Source organism: Piliocolobus tephrosceles, chromosome 6 (genome assembly GCF_002776525.5).
Source record: "Piliocolobus tephrosceles isolate RC106 chromosome 6, ASM277652v3, whole genome shotgun sequence".
Taxonomy (NCBI): Eukaryota; Metazoa; Chordata; class Mammalia; order Primates; family Cercopithecidae; genus Piliocolobus; species Piliocolobus tephrosceles.
In genome coordinates, this window is record NC_045439.1 from 51988006 (window position 1) to 52003108 (window position 15103).

Here is a 15103-nt window from a genome sequence, read left to right on the forward strand (position 1 = left end):
ATCCCTAACCATGACCATACATGCGCACGCACACGCACGCGCGCACACACACACACACACACACACGCACAATTATGGGTTGATTTGTGTCCCCTGAAATTTCATATGCTGAAGTCCTAACCCCCAGTGCCTCAGAATATGACCTTATTTGGAAATAGGGTCATTGCAGATAGTTAATTAAGATGAGGTCATAGCGAAGTAGGGTAGACCCCTAATGCAATGTGACTGTGGTTATACAAGGAGGAAATCTGAACACAGACACTCATACGGGGACAGCCACATGAAGATGGGAGTGATGCTCCCACAAGCCAAGGAACTACCAGAAGCTGGAGGGGAGACCTGGAACAGCTCCTTCCCTAGCACCTGTTAGAGACAGCATAGCCCTGCAGACACCTTCATCTCAGATGTCTAGCTTCCAGAACTGTGAGACAATGAGACAGGAAATTTCTATTGTTTAAGCCTTTTGGTTTGTGTTACTTTTTATGGCAGCCCTAGGAAATTAACACATATGCACATGCACACCATGCATGTACACACACTCATGCACACACACCCATGCACACACATACATGCACATACGCACACTGTTGCCCAAATCTTCATTAAAGTTTGCACCACACGCACAGCCATGACCAGTGGCAGTCTGGGGACTGAGGGGTTTGTATGTGAGCTGAGCAAGTATACAGGCTATGCAAAAGGAATGAGACATGCAGAGGCAGGGCCCAGAGTAGATGCCAGAAAGGCAGTGGAAGCAGAGACTCATGGCAGAGGGAGTCACAAGTTGGCTCCTTCCACATGCCCCCCCAGCAAGAATTCTCAGAGCTATTGGGAAAGTATTGAGATGGAGCAGGGACCCCTCTTAAGGGCTTGCAGCACCCTCCTCCACCCCCAACACCAAGCATGGAAATAAAAGAAAATCTTGAGTTCCTTCAATGAAACTTCCAGGCACCTAGCTAGCCTTGACAAGTAAATGAGCAACCTGATAAGCAAGATGGTAACAGTAGCTTAAAACAATAGCCAAGGACGTTAGAGTCACATGAATATTTGCTTCCCAATAGAAACTAAAGATAACATCTTAGCATATATTCTTGAGTTGTTTTTCAGAATTTGGACCTCCACCAAATGGATACACTGGTACAGAGACCTTAGATAAAGGGGAACTGAGGACTGAACTCCGACCGCTGTTTCTTGTTCTAAATTTCTTTCTGAGGGGCCTGGAGATCACACCCACGAGCCAAAACTAACATTATTTTCTGCTGATCCCAAATGTTTAGACAAAGCTCCACCTCCTTAACCAATCACAAATCAGCAAATCTTTGACTCCACCTAAGACCTGTGGGTGCCTGCTTCAAGATGTCTCGCCTTTTATACAGGTAAAACCAATGTATAGCCTGCATGTTTTTTTGTTTTTTTTTTTTTTTGAGACGGAGTCTCACTCTGTCACCCAGGCTGGAGTACAATGTCACGATCTTGGCTCACTGCAACCTCCACCTCCCAGGTTCAAGCAATTCTCCTGCCTCAGCCTCCCAAATAGCTGGGATTACAGATGCATGCCACCATGTCTGGCTAATTTTGTATTTTTAGTAGAGACGGGGTTTTACCACGTTGGCCAGGATGGTCTCGAACTCCTGGCCTCAAGTGATCCACCCATCTCGGCCTCCCAAAGTGCTGGGATTACAGGCGTGAGCCATTGTGACTGGCCAGCCTGCATGTATTGGTTTATGATTTTGCCTGCAACCTCTGTCTCCCTGCCTTTAAAAATCCTTACCTGTAAGCTCTTGGGGGTTCGGGTCTTCGGCCTGAACTGCCTGATTCTCCTTGTTGGTGCCTGGCAATAAATGCCTCACTTTCTCTTGCTGCAATCCCGGATGTCAGTGTTTGGCTTTTTTGTGCCAGGCGAGTAGACCCAGTTGTTTGATAACAGTATCTGGGGTACCTACTGCATAATGTCAAGTGGGTGTCTCCGGTTCAGGCAGTGAGTAGTGTAAGTACTGAGCGATTGAAAGCAAAATGGCTCACTGCCTGTTTCCTTACAAAAGCAGCCCTTGCAACAATCCAGACTGACCTGTCCTTGGCCTATTCATTATTCTCTGTGCGGTGATAATGAGTTTATTGCTTTGTGGGCTTTTAGGTAAGGGGAAGAGATGAGCTTGGCTTAATGTCTGCTGACTCATGAGACGAAGGGGCCCTGGCCTGCCTCTGATGTGATGCATGCACTTAAATCAGGAACAATTTCCATTTCCTCTCCAGCAAATATGCTGCGATGGGAGGCTAGTCAAGCTTGCAGAGCTGGAGACCTAGGAACCCTATCTCTGCTGCTGGGGATGGGGGGTAGAAAGAAGGAAAGAGCAGGCACAGTCCTTCCTCAACCCTCCCCTTTAGCTGCTCTACAAATATGCTGCCACTAAAAAGCATTGGAGCTGCTGCTGATTCCTATCAGGAAGGAATTAAACTAAGCATGCCCAGCATTTATGAAAGGCTGCCTATCTTTTGTTAGGCATTATCTGGATGCAAAAGTGAATCAACAACCTTCCACTCCTCAAGGAGTATGCAGTCCAGAAGGGAGTGTAAACAATGAAATGTAGGACAAGGTTAAATGAAACACAGGCCAAACTGGTATGGGCATTCAGAAGAAACACTGTGTCTTAGTTGTGCCTTGGGAGATCAAGGAGGGCTCCACACAGAAGGTGGCATCTGAAGGCTAGGAAGGATTTCCAAAGACAGAGAATCGAAAAATAACATTCTCAGCTGAGGGAACTATAGGAACAATGATACTCAGAGCTTTTTCAGAGCCTAGAAGTGTCATTTGGGAACTGAAGATGGGAAGGTTTCTGTTTGTTCGCCCAGGCTCAGGAATTTGTATTTTATTCTAAACTCAGTGTGGAAAACAATGCAGATTTGCGGAAGCATGGAGTGAGGTAAACTTTACATTTTAGCAAGGTGATCTGGGTTCTAGAAATGTATCTGAAATTTCTTTTCCCAAGACCAATGTAAAGATTAAGGCTATATCGGGCGCGGTGGCGGGCGCCTGTAATCCCAGCTACTCAGGAGGCTGAGGCAGGAGAATGGCATGAACCTGGGAGGCGGAATTTGCAGTGAGCTGAGATCCGGCCACTGCGCTCCAGCCTGGGCGAAAGAGCCAGACTCCGTCTCAAAAAAAAAAAAAAAAAAAAAAAGATTAAGGCTATATAATAGGACCCCTTTTTTTTTTCTTGAGACAGAGTCCCGCTCCGTCATCCAGGCTGGAATGCAGTGGTGCAATCTCGGCTCACTGCAACCTCCACCTCCTGGGTTCAAGTGATTCTCCTGACTCAGCCTCCTGAGTAGCTGGGATTACAGGTGCCCACCACCACACCCAGCTAATCTTGTATTTTTAGTAGAGACAGAGTTTCACCATGTTGGCCAGGCTAATCTCGAACTCCTGACCTGAGGTGATTCTCCCACCTCAGCCTCCCAAAGTGCTGGGATTACAGGCATGAGCCACTGCACCTGGCCCCATTTTATTCGCTCCTTCCAATAGAAGCAAACCTAGGGATACAACCAGAAAACTGCCATGTGATGCTAAAACATGCTCTTGCTCCTTCAGAAAACAGCACAAGTTCATCAGCCCAAAAAGTTCTCAAACATTCTCAGGACAAGAGACACTGAGTCCAAAGCCTATACTTTTAGCCACAGCACTATTCTACCTCCCAGTATACAGTCCTAGTATGGTACTTTTCAGCAGAAATCCCATATATCTTCCAATATTCTTTAAGACAGTACTTTTGAGGCTAAAAAATTCTAAACAAAGAGCTGAGTTTCCAACAAAAAGTGCTTTAGAAAACTGAGTTGCACAGAGAATGGGGTGCATAGAAATCTGGGGCATGCACAGTCAAATAACTGGGTCTATAAACATTTACCAGATTATTTTAAAGTGATTTTGGAACATTTCCTCATCGAATGCCTTACAGTTCTGGAAAAGGGCAGATATGAGAATTCCTTTATCACTTGGTCAGGTTTACAGATAGAGACACCAAAGCAATGAGAGTTTTAAGAGGCGCTCAGAAAGTCAGTAATCTCAGCACTTTGGGAGGCTGAGGTGGGAGATCACTGAGCCCAGAGTTTGAAACCAGCCTGGGCAGCAAAAAGAGACCCTATCTCTATAAAAAATTAAAAAATTAAAAATTAAAAAGTCAATAGCAGGGCTAATGAGAAATCTAGATTCCTGATCTTGAAGCACATGGTTAAATTGAAATATATCTCCACGGGCATCAAGGAGATAGAAATGGGGATGGAAAACAGGCACTGTCCTTTCTCTTAAAAGTAATATGCACTTTTATAAAATACTCTTTTTTGTAAGAAGTAAAATATAAATGTTCGCCATAGAAAATTTGGACAATACCAAAAGTTCAAAGAAGAAATGAAACCCACCAATAAGCTCGGTACCCAGAAATATCCCCTGTGAATATTGCTATATTTCTGTACAGGAGTTTATAGGCTGTTATCATTTACAGACTAACAGCCCTTCCATTCTACTATCTTTTCTGAGAGCAGGAATCAGAAAGGTAGACCTCAATCAATAAGTGATGCCCCCATTGCATGCCCAGCACTATGCCAGGCACCTTGGGGTCAGAAGGAAGACTGTACTCCTCACTCTAACAGGCTACAGTCAGTTAAAGAGATAATACACAGACCCAGAATCAGAGAGCTAGGAAGAGCATCATATGAGCAAACCGACTGCAGGAATTCAGAAAAGGAAAGCTGGTTGGGAGAGGCTTAATGGAGGAAATGAGCTGGAGCAGAGCCATGAACAAAGTTTAGACTCAGGATTGCAGAAAGAAGGGAGAAATGCACTCTGGGATTGAGCTGATGGAAGATGGGACAAAAACAGCATGGACCAAGGACAGTTGGCTTGGTTCCTAAGGATTTGGCCTGGGTTTAGAGATTAGAGGGTATGAACAGAGGCCCTAACATCACAGGTTTTGCAGGCAGTACTACCCACAGTTACTGTACCAAAGTCATTTCTTTTCCAAGACCAATGTAGAGATCAAGGCTATATATGAGGATTCATTTTATTCACTCTTTCCAATTCAACCAAACCTAGGCATGCAACCAGAAAACTTTCACATGAGGCTAAAACATGCTCTTGTTCCTTCAGAAAACAGCACAAGTTCATCAGCCTGGAAAGTTCTCATTCTCGAAGCTGATGTTCAGGAAGTGCTAGGTCAGGGCATGTGCTATAGGAGGGACCACAGGGGAAATGATTGTACAAAATCATGGCACAAAGTCAAAACCCAGCATGCACCAGCCAAATCCTGCCTATGTGCCAAAAACTGAATTCTGTCACCTCAGTAACACTGAAAAAAAAAAAAATGTGTATACTCTGGATAAGAGGTGGTGTAATATCTGAGAAAATCCCAAGGTTGTATCTTGGCAGCTCTACTCCTTGTGTGACTTTGTGCAGTGACTTAATTGCTTTGAACTTCAATTTTCTCATCTGTAAAATGAGGATAATAGCACCTGCCTCATACTTCTGATGTAAAGATTAAATGAAGTAATATATATAAAGCACCTCACACCATATCTGGTCACTGAGTAAGCCCTGGGTAAACACTGGTTCCTCTTCTTCCCACTAGTCTAATATTAGAAAGCCAGATTAAAAAGGGTCAGTGTGATTTGGGGAAACTAAAAAACAGAATATGATGCTAATAAGGCTTGAAGCCTTAGAGCACATTCAAGGTCTCCAGCACATTGGTAATGTCCAACTTCTTTACATGGCCCTAAGGTTCACATCTGTCCGAGATGTCACAGCTTAATCAAGGCCACCTCTATACCACACTCAACATAAAGTGTTGAGACAGGATCTATAATAGGATGCTGGAGTGAGGCCAGCATCGCTGCCCTGAAACCCTGCCTCCTGCCCCCAGCTCAGGTACCAAAGGAAGGAGACATGGGGTATTGAAACAATTTCCAAAGGCTTAGCTTACATAAGAGGAATAGAGGCAGAGAAAGGAAAGTCCTCAACCTAAAACACAGATTAATTACCAGGAAGCCAGAAAAAGCTAATAATCCTAGTTGACAGGCAGCCAAATGACTTGGGGTACCTCATTTAGAGTGTGGGTGTTATGCAGCCCAGAAGACAAACACATGTAAACAACAGCAGGTAAAACATGAATCAAGCTACTTAGCAAGTTAGATCAAGAATCTATTGATTGCCAAGTCTCTTTGATTCCTGCAAGACGCTTCCTCTCTGTCCCTTCTGTTAAAGCAAACTAAATATGACCTGAGAAGGACACCATACTTCTATATTTGAGTCCCTGTGGACAAACTGTAACCTAGCTTAATAGGCAGACAAAATTGAGGACCAAATTTAGGAGTATGTGCCTGTAACATAGCTGACTCTTGGCCAATCCCGGCGGCCATGCTTCAGTCACTCAGACTGGTTAGTGTTCAAACTGTTCAAAGAAGGCAAATGCCAACCTGTAACCAATCCAGCTGTTTCTGTACCTCACTTCCGATTTCTGCATGTCACTCACTTCCCTTTTTTGTGTCTATAAATTTGTTCTGACCACCAGGCATCCCTGGAGTCTCTCTGAGTCTGTTGATTCTGGGGGCTGCCCAATTCATGAAAGGTTCATTGCTCAGTGAAACTCCTTTAAATTCAATTCAGCTGAAGTTTTTCTTTTAACACTTCTCTTCATTCCACTGTCCCTGCCCTAATTCAGGCCCATATTACCTCCTGTTGGCTCAGAGACACCTTCATTTTCTGAACACACAACTCAACAAGTTCATCATTGATCATCAAATAATATCTACATTTCCTAACCTGGCACTCAAAGCTCTCCATAATATGATCTGTGTCTTAAACAACACATTCCATTTCAGGATCCTTATGCTTCAGACAAACCAAAGGCAATAAACCTAAGCCTTTGTGTTTTTCCACCTCAGTGTGTTTGCTTGAGCTGTTGTTTCACAGCCATTCTCACGTATTCTTTGTGTTAGTTACCTAGGGCTGCAGTAACAAATTACCACACCCCGGGTGGCTTAAAACAACAGAAACGTATTCTTACAAGTCCACAATCAAGATGTCAGCGGGACTGGTTCTGTCTGGCACCTCTGAGGGGCAATCCACTCCATACCTCTCTCTTAGCTGCTGCGGGCTGCTGGCAGCCCTCGTCATTCCTTGGCTTGGGGCTGCCAATCTCTGCCTGTCTTCACATGCGTGGCCTTCTCTCTGTGTCTCCGAGTCTCAAATCTCCCTCTGCCTTTGTCCTATAAGGACACTTGTCATTGGATTTAGGGCCCATCCTAAATCCTGGGTGCTTCCATCTTGAGAGCCTTAATTATATCTACAAAGTCCCTTTCTCCAAATAAGGTCACATACACAGGTTCTGAGTGGATATGTCTTTTGGGAGGCTACAATTTAACCCGTGTACCCTTTAAGACTTTGGTCTCTTGCTGCCTCCTTTATAAAATATGCCTTGATGTCTAGCCCCAGGAAAGATCTCTCCCTCTTATGAACTGCCAAGAAACTCAACTGAATTTGACTTTGTGATATTGTGTTTGTGTGAACAGCTTATCTTTGAGTGAGTTGCCTAACTTCTATAGGCCTCAATTTCCTCATCTTTGAAACAGAGATGATGATTACATTTATTTTTAGCATTATTTTGGTTTTGGTTTTTTGAGATGGGGTCTCTCTCTGTTGCCCAGGCTGGGAACGCAGTGGTGTGATCTTGGCTCACTGCAACCTCTGCCTCCTAAGTTCAAGCAATTCTCCTGCCTCAGCCTCCCGAGTAGCTGGGATTACTTGCATGCACCACCATGCCTGGCTAATTTTTGTATTTTTAGTAGACACAGGGTTTCACGATGTTGGCCAAGCTGGTCTTGAACTCCTGACCTCAGGTAATCTGCCCACCTCAGTCTCTCAATATGCTGGGATTACAGGCGTGAGCCACTGTGCTCAGCCTATAGCATTATTTTGATAAAACGAAGTTTTAAGGGACTTAGAACAGTGGCCAGACATAGCAAATCATCCATATGTGCTATTATTATCCTTATCTTTATCATATATCTTCCCTACTATATTGTAAGTTCCTTAAAGATAGTCATCTTGGCAGCCTCCATAGATTCTAAAGAGTATCTTGCACAGAATCATGGATGAGTGAACATATCAGGGGGAAGAAGGGAATGACAGCTAAGTCATCTTGAGATAGTCAAAACAGGGACATGTTCGGAAATATCTTGAAGAGTGACTCCTCTATCCAACACTCAACCAGCAGAAAAGTATTCAGGTCTTCCCCAAAGTGGAAAGTCTTGGTCAAAACTCCCTGCCAACAGTTTTCCCTTTGATTTACAAGCAGCACAACTTGGAGAGTTGCCACTCTGGTGTTTCCAAGTACAGCATATCCAAAGGAGAATTCCTTTCATAAAGAGCATCATTTGCTGATTTGTCATCATGGTAATTATATTTTATTATTCCCACTGTACCTCTTAGCACTGATGTGGTTCTGAAATAGGAGTGAAAAAAGGGGATGGGGAGGGGCTGACTCCCAGGCTTAAGGGAAGAGTGACTCAGTGGCCCTAGGGAGCCTCTTCTCAGGAACTGGGTAGGAGTGCTGACTCACTTCTGCCTCCGGCCTCCTCCCAAAGGTTGCTGCTTCTCCAGGACCTCACAGGAGTTGTGGAAGCCTTTAGAGGTGGCACTGCTAATTCTCTACACACACCATAATCTTCCCCTACATAATCCCACAAGCTATTTTGTAAAGCTGCCTTCTAGAGGGCCAGTGCTCTAGAGACACAGTTCAGACCGAAGTCTTCTAGAAGATTTTTAATTTTTGTGGGTACCTAGTAGATGTATATAGAAGATTTTCATTGTTAGTACAAGTACAAACACATACAAAAATCCATTCCTAGTGAGGTTCATACAAAGTGGAGTTCAGGCCAGGCACGCTGGCTCACGCCTGTAATCGCAGCATTTTGGGAGACCGAGGCAGGTGTATCACCTGAGTTCAGACATTCGAGACCAGCCTGACCAAAGTAGTGAAACTCTGTCTCTACTAAAAATACAAACAAATTAGCTGGGTGTGGTGGTGTGCACCTATAATCCCAGCTACTCAGGAGGCTGAGGCAGGAGAATTGCTTGAACCCAGGAGCAAAGGTTGCAGTGAGCTAAGATTGCACCACTCCACTCCAACCTAGATGACAGAGTGAGGCCTTGTCTCAAAAAACAAACAAACAAAAAAAGAGTTCAGAACAGACCGAAGCTGAAATCTTCATCCATACTTCCCCAAGCTAATACTGTAAAACCTAATCTCCCTGTTTTGCTGTGCGTGGCAGGAGGCAGGTAGCTACCGTCTGGGATCAGACATCCCTGATGTGCTCAGCGTGGAAAATGGTAAAGCAACTCTCTCCTGCCCAGAATCAGTGCTGATTGATTGGTTCTGTTTCCATGAAACAACTGCCAAAACGATGCTTATAAATAACATTTCCCAGTTATAATATGCTTTCTAAAACAATGCATTATTTATTGGAGAAACGCTCTCATGGAATATGTTCACACAGAAAGAAAATAATAGGGATCAGTTGAGGGAGAACAAGTAACTTGTGAAATTTTCATTCTTGTCTTTAATATTACATGAAATTAAGCCATTTTCCTGAGAAACTTTAAACACAGCAAGTCTTCTTTATGGCCAGTGTACAGCACTGCCTGAGAAAGAAAACTGCACCATTATGATTCAAGATTTTCAGTGGACTGGGGTTGGTGAGCCAAGACTATGGAGATCAAGGTTATCTGTGTTGTGCTTCGGCACCTCCTGACTAAGCCATTACACAGCTCCTTCCCAGATGCTGACGTTCATGCTCCACCTCCACCAAAAAGGGGGAGGAAGAATTACTGTGGGTTTTTATTTCCAATGATTACTGAAAGGACAAGAATTCATTGAATTTTGATCTAAAAAGGCCTCCATGCAGTGCTCAAATCCACCTCCCTATTCCTGTGTAAAAAATCACTGTCTGGAAACTGACAGCTCTATGTAGAGATTAATCAAACCCAATGTCCGCGGCTTCTAAAAGAAAGAGAAGGCTGCATTTAGCAAATATTGCCACCATTAAAAAAATGTTCTCTCCCAACGTGGCTTCTAGAAACCTAATCTCATTTATGCAAATTCTTTTCCATTTTTTCCTGGGCAGCAAAATTGCCCCTCACATTTAACAACCATCAAGATAGTGTGAATGTGGATTACTCTACAAGCACTTTCAGTTTAGCTCCCATAAACAGGACCTCCTTGTATAAAATGTGGACATACATTCACATTGACTGATACAGTAACTAATCTTATTTATTTTTGGAAGTACCCTCTGGTCTTCTGCCATGGAGAAGTAGCCACCCTTTTTTTCTTTAACATTTAGGGAGTATTTGCTCCTCTTTTTTTTTTTTCTCTTTCCCCTCAAAGCTGTTTGTTTGCTCCCCAAACCAGAAGGTATTTCCTTCATGGAGATGAAAGTGCGCCCCCTAGTGAACAATGTTTCTCAACCTCCCTCCAACACTGAATTTCCATCTTCATTATTTTTGCCAGAGAATCTCAGGCCCCAGTGGTGACATGACTGCATTTGAGAGGTTGAGGTTCAGTGCCTAGGGCTTAGCAGCTTTTCAAGGGACAATAAAACTGTTCAACAGCTAAGAAAATCTATTGACTCCGAACATTTTTTTAAATTCCAAAACCGAAATTAGTGAATTTGATTAAATGTCTATAAAATATCAGCTAATCATAAGCAATTCAACTCTTAAATTGTTACACAAAAATTATATTTAATGTAGAATATAGGTTCATTTTAATATTGTCTATGAGGAGGCCAGGTATGGTGGCTCACGCCTATAATCCCAGCACTTTGGGAGGCCAAGGTTGTGGGAGGATTGCTTGAGCCTAGAAGTTCAAGACTAGCCAGGGCAACATAGCAAGATCCTCAGCTCTACAAAAATTTTTGTTTTAATTTCCAGCTAATTCTTAAAAATTTTGTGTAGAGATGGGGGTTTTCATCTGTAGACAGGTGTGTGGTACACACCTGCAGTCATAACTAATACTTAGGAGGCTGAGGTGGGAGGATTACTTGAGCCTGGGAAGTTGAGGCTGCAGTGAGCCATGATCACACCACTGCACTCCAGCCTAGAGTGTCTCAAATATATATTATATGTATATATGTATGTGTGTGTGTATGTCTGTGTGTGTATACACATTTTTTTTTTTTTCTGTGAGGAGGGACAGGTCCTCTTAAAATAAGAGTTAAAGGCATATTTTCCATAGAGTTGACCTCTGTTCAAGACTCCTCATGATCACGAATATGCACTCCTGTCTTGACATTATTCTCTTAAAGATTCTAATAACAATACTTCATACTTGCAAAGTGCTTAGTAAAAGTTTATGTATGGTCAGGCACAGTGATTCATGTCTATAATCCCAGCACTTTGGGAGGCCAAGGCAGGTGGATTGCTTGAGCCCAGAAATTCAAGACCAGCCTGAGCAATCCCAAGGCAAAACCCCCATCTCTACAAAAAATACAAAAAATTAGCTGGGTGTGGTGGCACAAGCCTAGAGACCCAGCTACTTGGGAGGCTGAGCGGGGAGGATCACCTGAGCCTGGGATGTCGAAGCTGCAGTGAACTGTTACTGTGCCACTGCACTCCAGCATGAGCAACAGAGTGAGACCTTATATCAAAATATATATATATATATATGCTCCTATTTAAATCATTTAATCCTTACAGCAGTAAAATGAGAAAGAAACGAATGAATTGGATAAAGTAGTTTTTTGGTTTTCTTCTTTTTTTGCCAAAGTATAAAATATTACAAATTCTAAAGCAAAAAAAAAAAAAAAAAGTCAGGATCAAAACAGATAACAACCACAGTTCAAAAGAAAACATACTACTAATTTGAAATGGTCTATGTAAGCCTTTGGTAAGGGATAATACATAGCAAATGACTCCATAGTCAGACACTCTAGGACGAGTTACTCAACCTCTCTGTGCCTCAGTATCCTGAACTGTAACATGGGGACAAAAAGAGTATTTATCACACCAGGTTGTTAAGACATTTAAATGAGTTCATATATGTGAAACACTTAGAATAGCGTGTGGTACATAGTAAGAGCTGAATAAATGCTAGCAATTAACTGTTAGTCAATCAAACCATAGCAATCTTTGATTCCCAGAAATAGAATAACTTAAGATTTTGGGCCAGGCGCGGTGGTTCACGCCTATAATCCCAACACTTTGGGAGGCCAAGGCAGGCAGATCACCTGAGGTTAGGAGTTCGAGACCAGCCTGGCCAACATGGTGAAACCCCATCTATACTTTAAAAAAATTTTTTTTTTAAATGCAAAAGTTAACTGGGCGAGGTAGTGCATGACTGTAATCCAGCTACTCAGGAGGCTAAGGGGGGAAAATTGCTTGAACCCGGGAGGCAGAGACTGCAGTGAGCTGAGATCACAACACTGCACTCCCAGCCTGAGTGACATAATTATTTAAAAAAATATTTTAAAAACATAAATAAGATCTTGTATAAATCTCAAACAACTAAAACACTCACAAAACAATCACTAATATTATATTTTGAAACATTTTACTTGGAAACAATCTCAAACTTACAAAAAGTTACAGGAATAAAAATAATGTAAGGAACATTGATACACCTTTTACGCAAGTGAGCTTATTAGCATTTTATTCCTGTATCATTTGCATGGCACATCACTGCGAATTTGTGTCCCTACTTATTATAATTTTGATGTATTTGTTTTCTCTTGTAAAGTAAGAAATTACCACAAATTTAGCAATTAAATGCCAACTTATAAGCTCGCAGTTCTATAGACGTCTGAGTATAGCATAGCCAGCTTCTTTGCTCAGGGTCTTTACAAAGCTAAAACCAACGTATTGGCCACACTAAACTCCTTTCTGGAAGCTCTGGGAAGAATCCACTTTCAAGTCGATTCATGATTGATGGCAGTCATAGGACTGAGGTCCCCATTTCCTTGCTGGCTCTCAAATGTGGGCCACTCTAAGCTCCCTGAGGCACCCACATTCCTTCCAATATGATTTTTTTAAAATTATTACTTCAATTATTATCATATTTTGAGACAAAGTCTCACTCTGTTGCCCACGCTGGAGTGCAGTGGCGCTATCATGGTTCACTGCAGCCTTAACCTCCTGGGCTTGAGTGATCCTCCTGCCTCAGCCTCCCAAGTAACTAGGACTACAAGTGCATGCCACCACACCTGGCTAATTTTTTAAAAATTTTTTGTAGAGATAAGGTCTCACTATGTTGCCCATGCTGGTGTCAAACTCCTGGACTCAAACAATCCTACTGCCTTGGCCTCCCAAAATGCTGGGATTACAGGAGTGAGCCACCATGCTGTGCCCACATTCTTTCCAATATGGCCCCATTTATCTTCAAAGCCAGCAGTGAAAAATCTTCCTCATGGCAAATCCTTCTCAGATTTTGACTCGCTCTCCCAAAGAAGAGCCAGTTCCTTCTAAAGGCTTACCTGATTAGGTCAGGCTTACCCAAGAAATGCCTGGATACTCTTTCTCAAAGTCAAACGATTTGGGACCTTAATTACATCTGTAAAGTATGTGCATAGCAGCACTTAGATTGGTATTTAAATAACTGGGAGAAGGTGTTTATATACTACGGATAGGAATTTAGGGGGCATTTCAGCGTTCCGCCTACCACATATGATGAGAGACTTTATAAGTCTATGTGTAAGTCTGGTAGGGCTGCCACAACAAAATACTACAAACAAAATACTACAGCCTGTGGTGGCTTAAACAACAAAAATTTATTTTCTCACAGTTCTGGAGGCTGGAAGTCCAAGATGAAGGTGTCAGCAGGACTGGTTTCTCTTGAGGCCACTCTCCTTCATTTGCAGATGGCCGCCTTCTCACTGCATCCTCACCTGGCCTTTTTCTCTATGCGAACATCCCTGGTGTCTTTGCATGTCCAAATTTCATCTTCTTGTGAGGACAACAGTCAGATCGAATCAGGGCTTCAACATATAAATTTGGAGGGGACACAATTCAGTCTATAACAGTCTAATAACAAAATTAAGAGCTAATATTTGAGCTACTAGGCAGGTACTGTGCTAAAACAAATTTGTAGGTTATCTCAACACAAACCTTTAGGTTAAATTAAATGCCATCGCAAGCAATTATATGAAATTCCAATCTCATCAAAATGTTTCCTTTATTCTTAATTAGAAATTCTGTAAGATTTCTGCTGTGATTTGATTCTTAGAGTGAGCTGTCTCTACTATAATGTGCTTCCTATACTACGTTCAGTTTCCTTCCTATGCTAAGGTCAGTTTCCTTCACCTATCCAGTTTTACTGAGCAGATAAGCTTGGTACAGAGATATTAAAATTAGTTATCAAAATTCTTGCTCTCAGAGAGCAAAATCTAGTTTAAAAAAGATGTATTTTATGTCTGTCTCTGTACATGTGTTTTTTTTGAGACAAAGTCTCACTCTGCTGCCCAGGGTGGAGTACAGTGACACGATCTGGGCTCACTGCAACCTCAGCCTCCCAGGTTCCAGCGATTCTCCTGCCTCAGCCTCCCGAGTAACTAGGATTACAGGCGCATGCTACCATGCCCAGCTAATTTTTGTATTTTAGATATAGGTGGGGTTTCACCATGTTGGCCAGGCTGGTCTTGAACTCCTGACCTCAGGTGATCCACCTGCCTCGGCCTCCCAAAGTGGTGGGATTACAGATGTGAACCACCACACCCGGCCATCTGTACATTATTACACATCTTACATTAAAAATGTCAATTATAGGCCAGGCATGGTGGCTCACGCCTGTCATTCCAGCACTTTGGGAGGCCAAGGCAGGTGGATCACCTGAGGCCAGGAGATCAAGACCACCCTAGCCAACAAGGTGAAAACCCATCTCTACTAAAAACACAAAAATTAGCTGGGCATGGTGGCACCTGTAATCCCAGCTACTCGGGAAACTGAGGCACGAGAATTACTGGAACCTGGGAGGCGGAGGTTGCAGTGAGCCAAGATCTCACCACTGTACTTCAGCCTGAGCGACAGAGCAGACTCTGTCTCAAAAAAAAAAGAAAAGAAAAGAAAAAA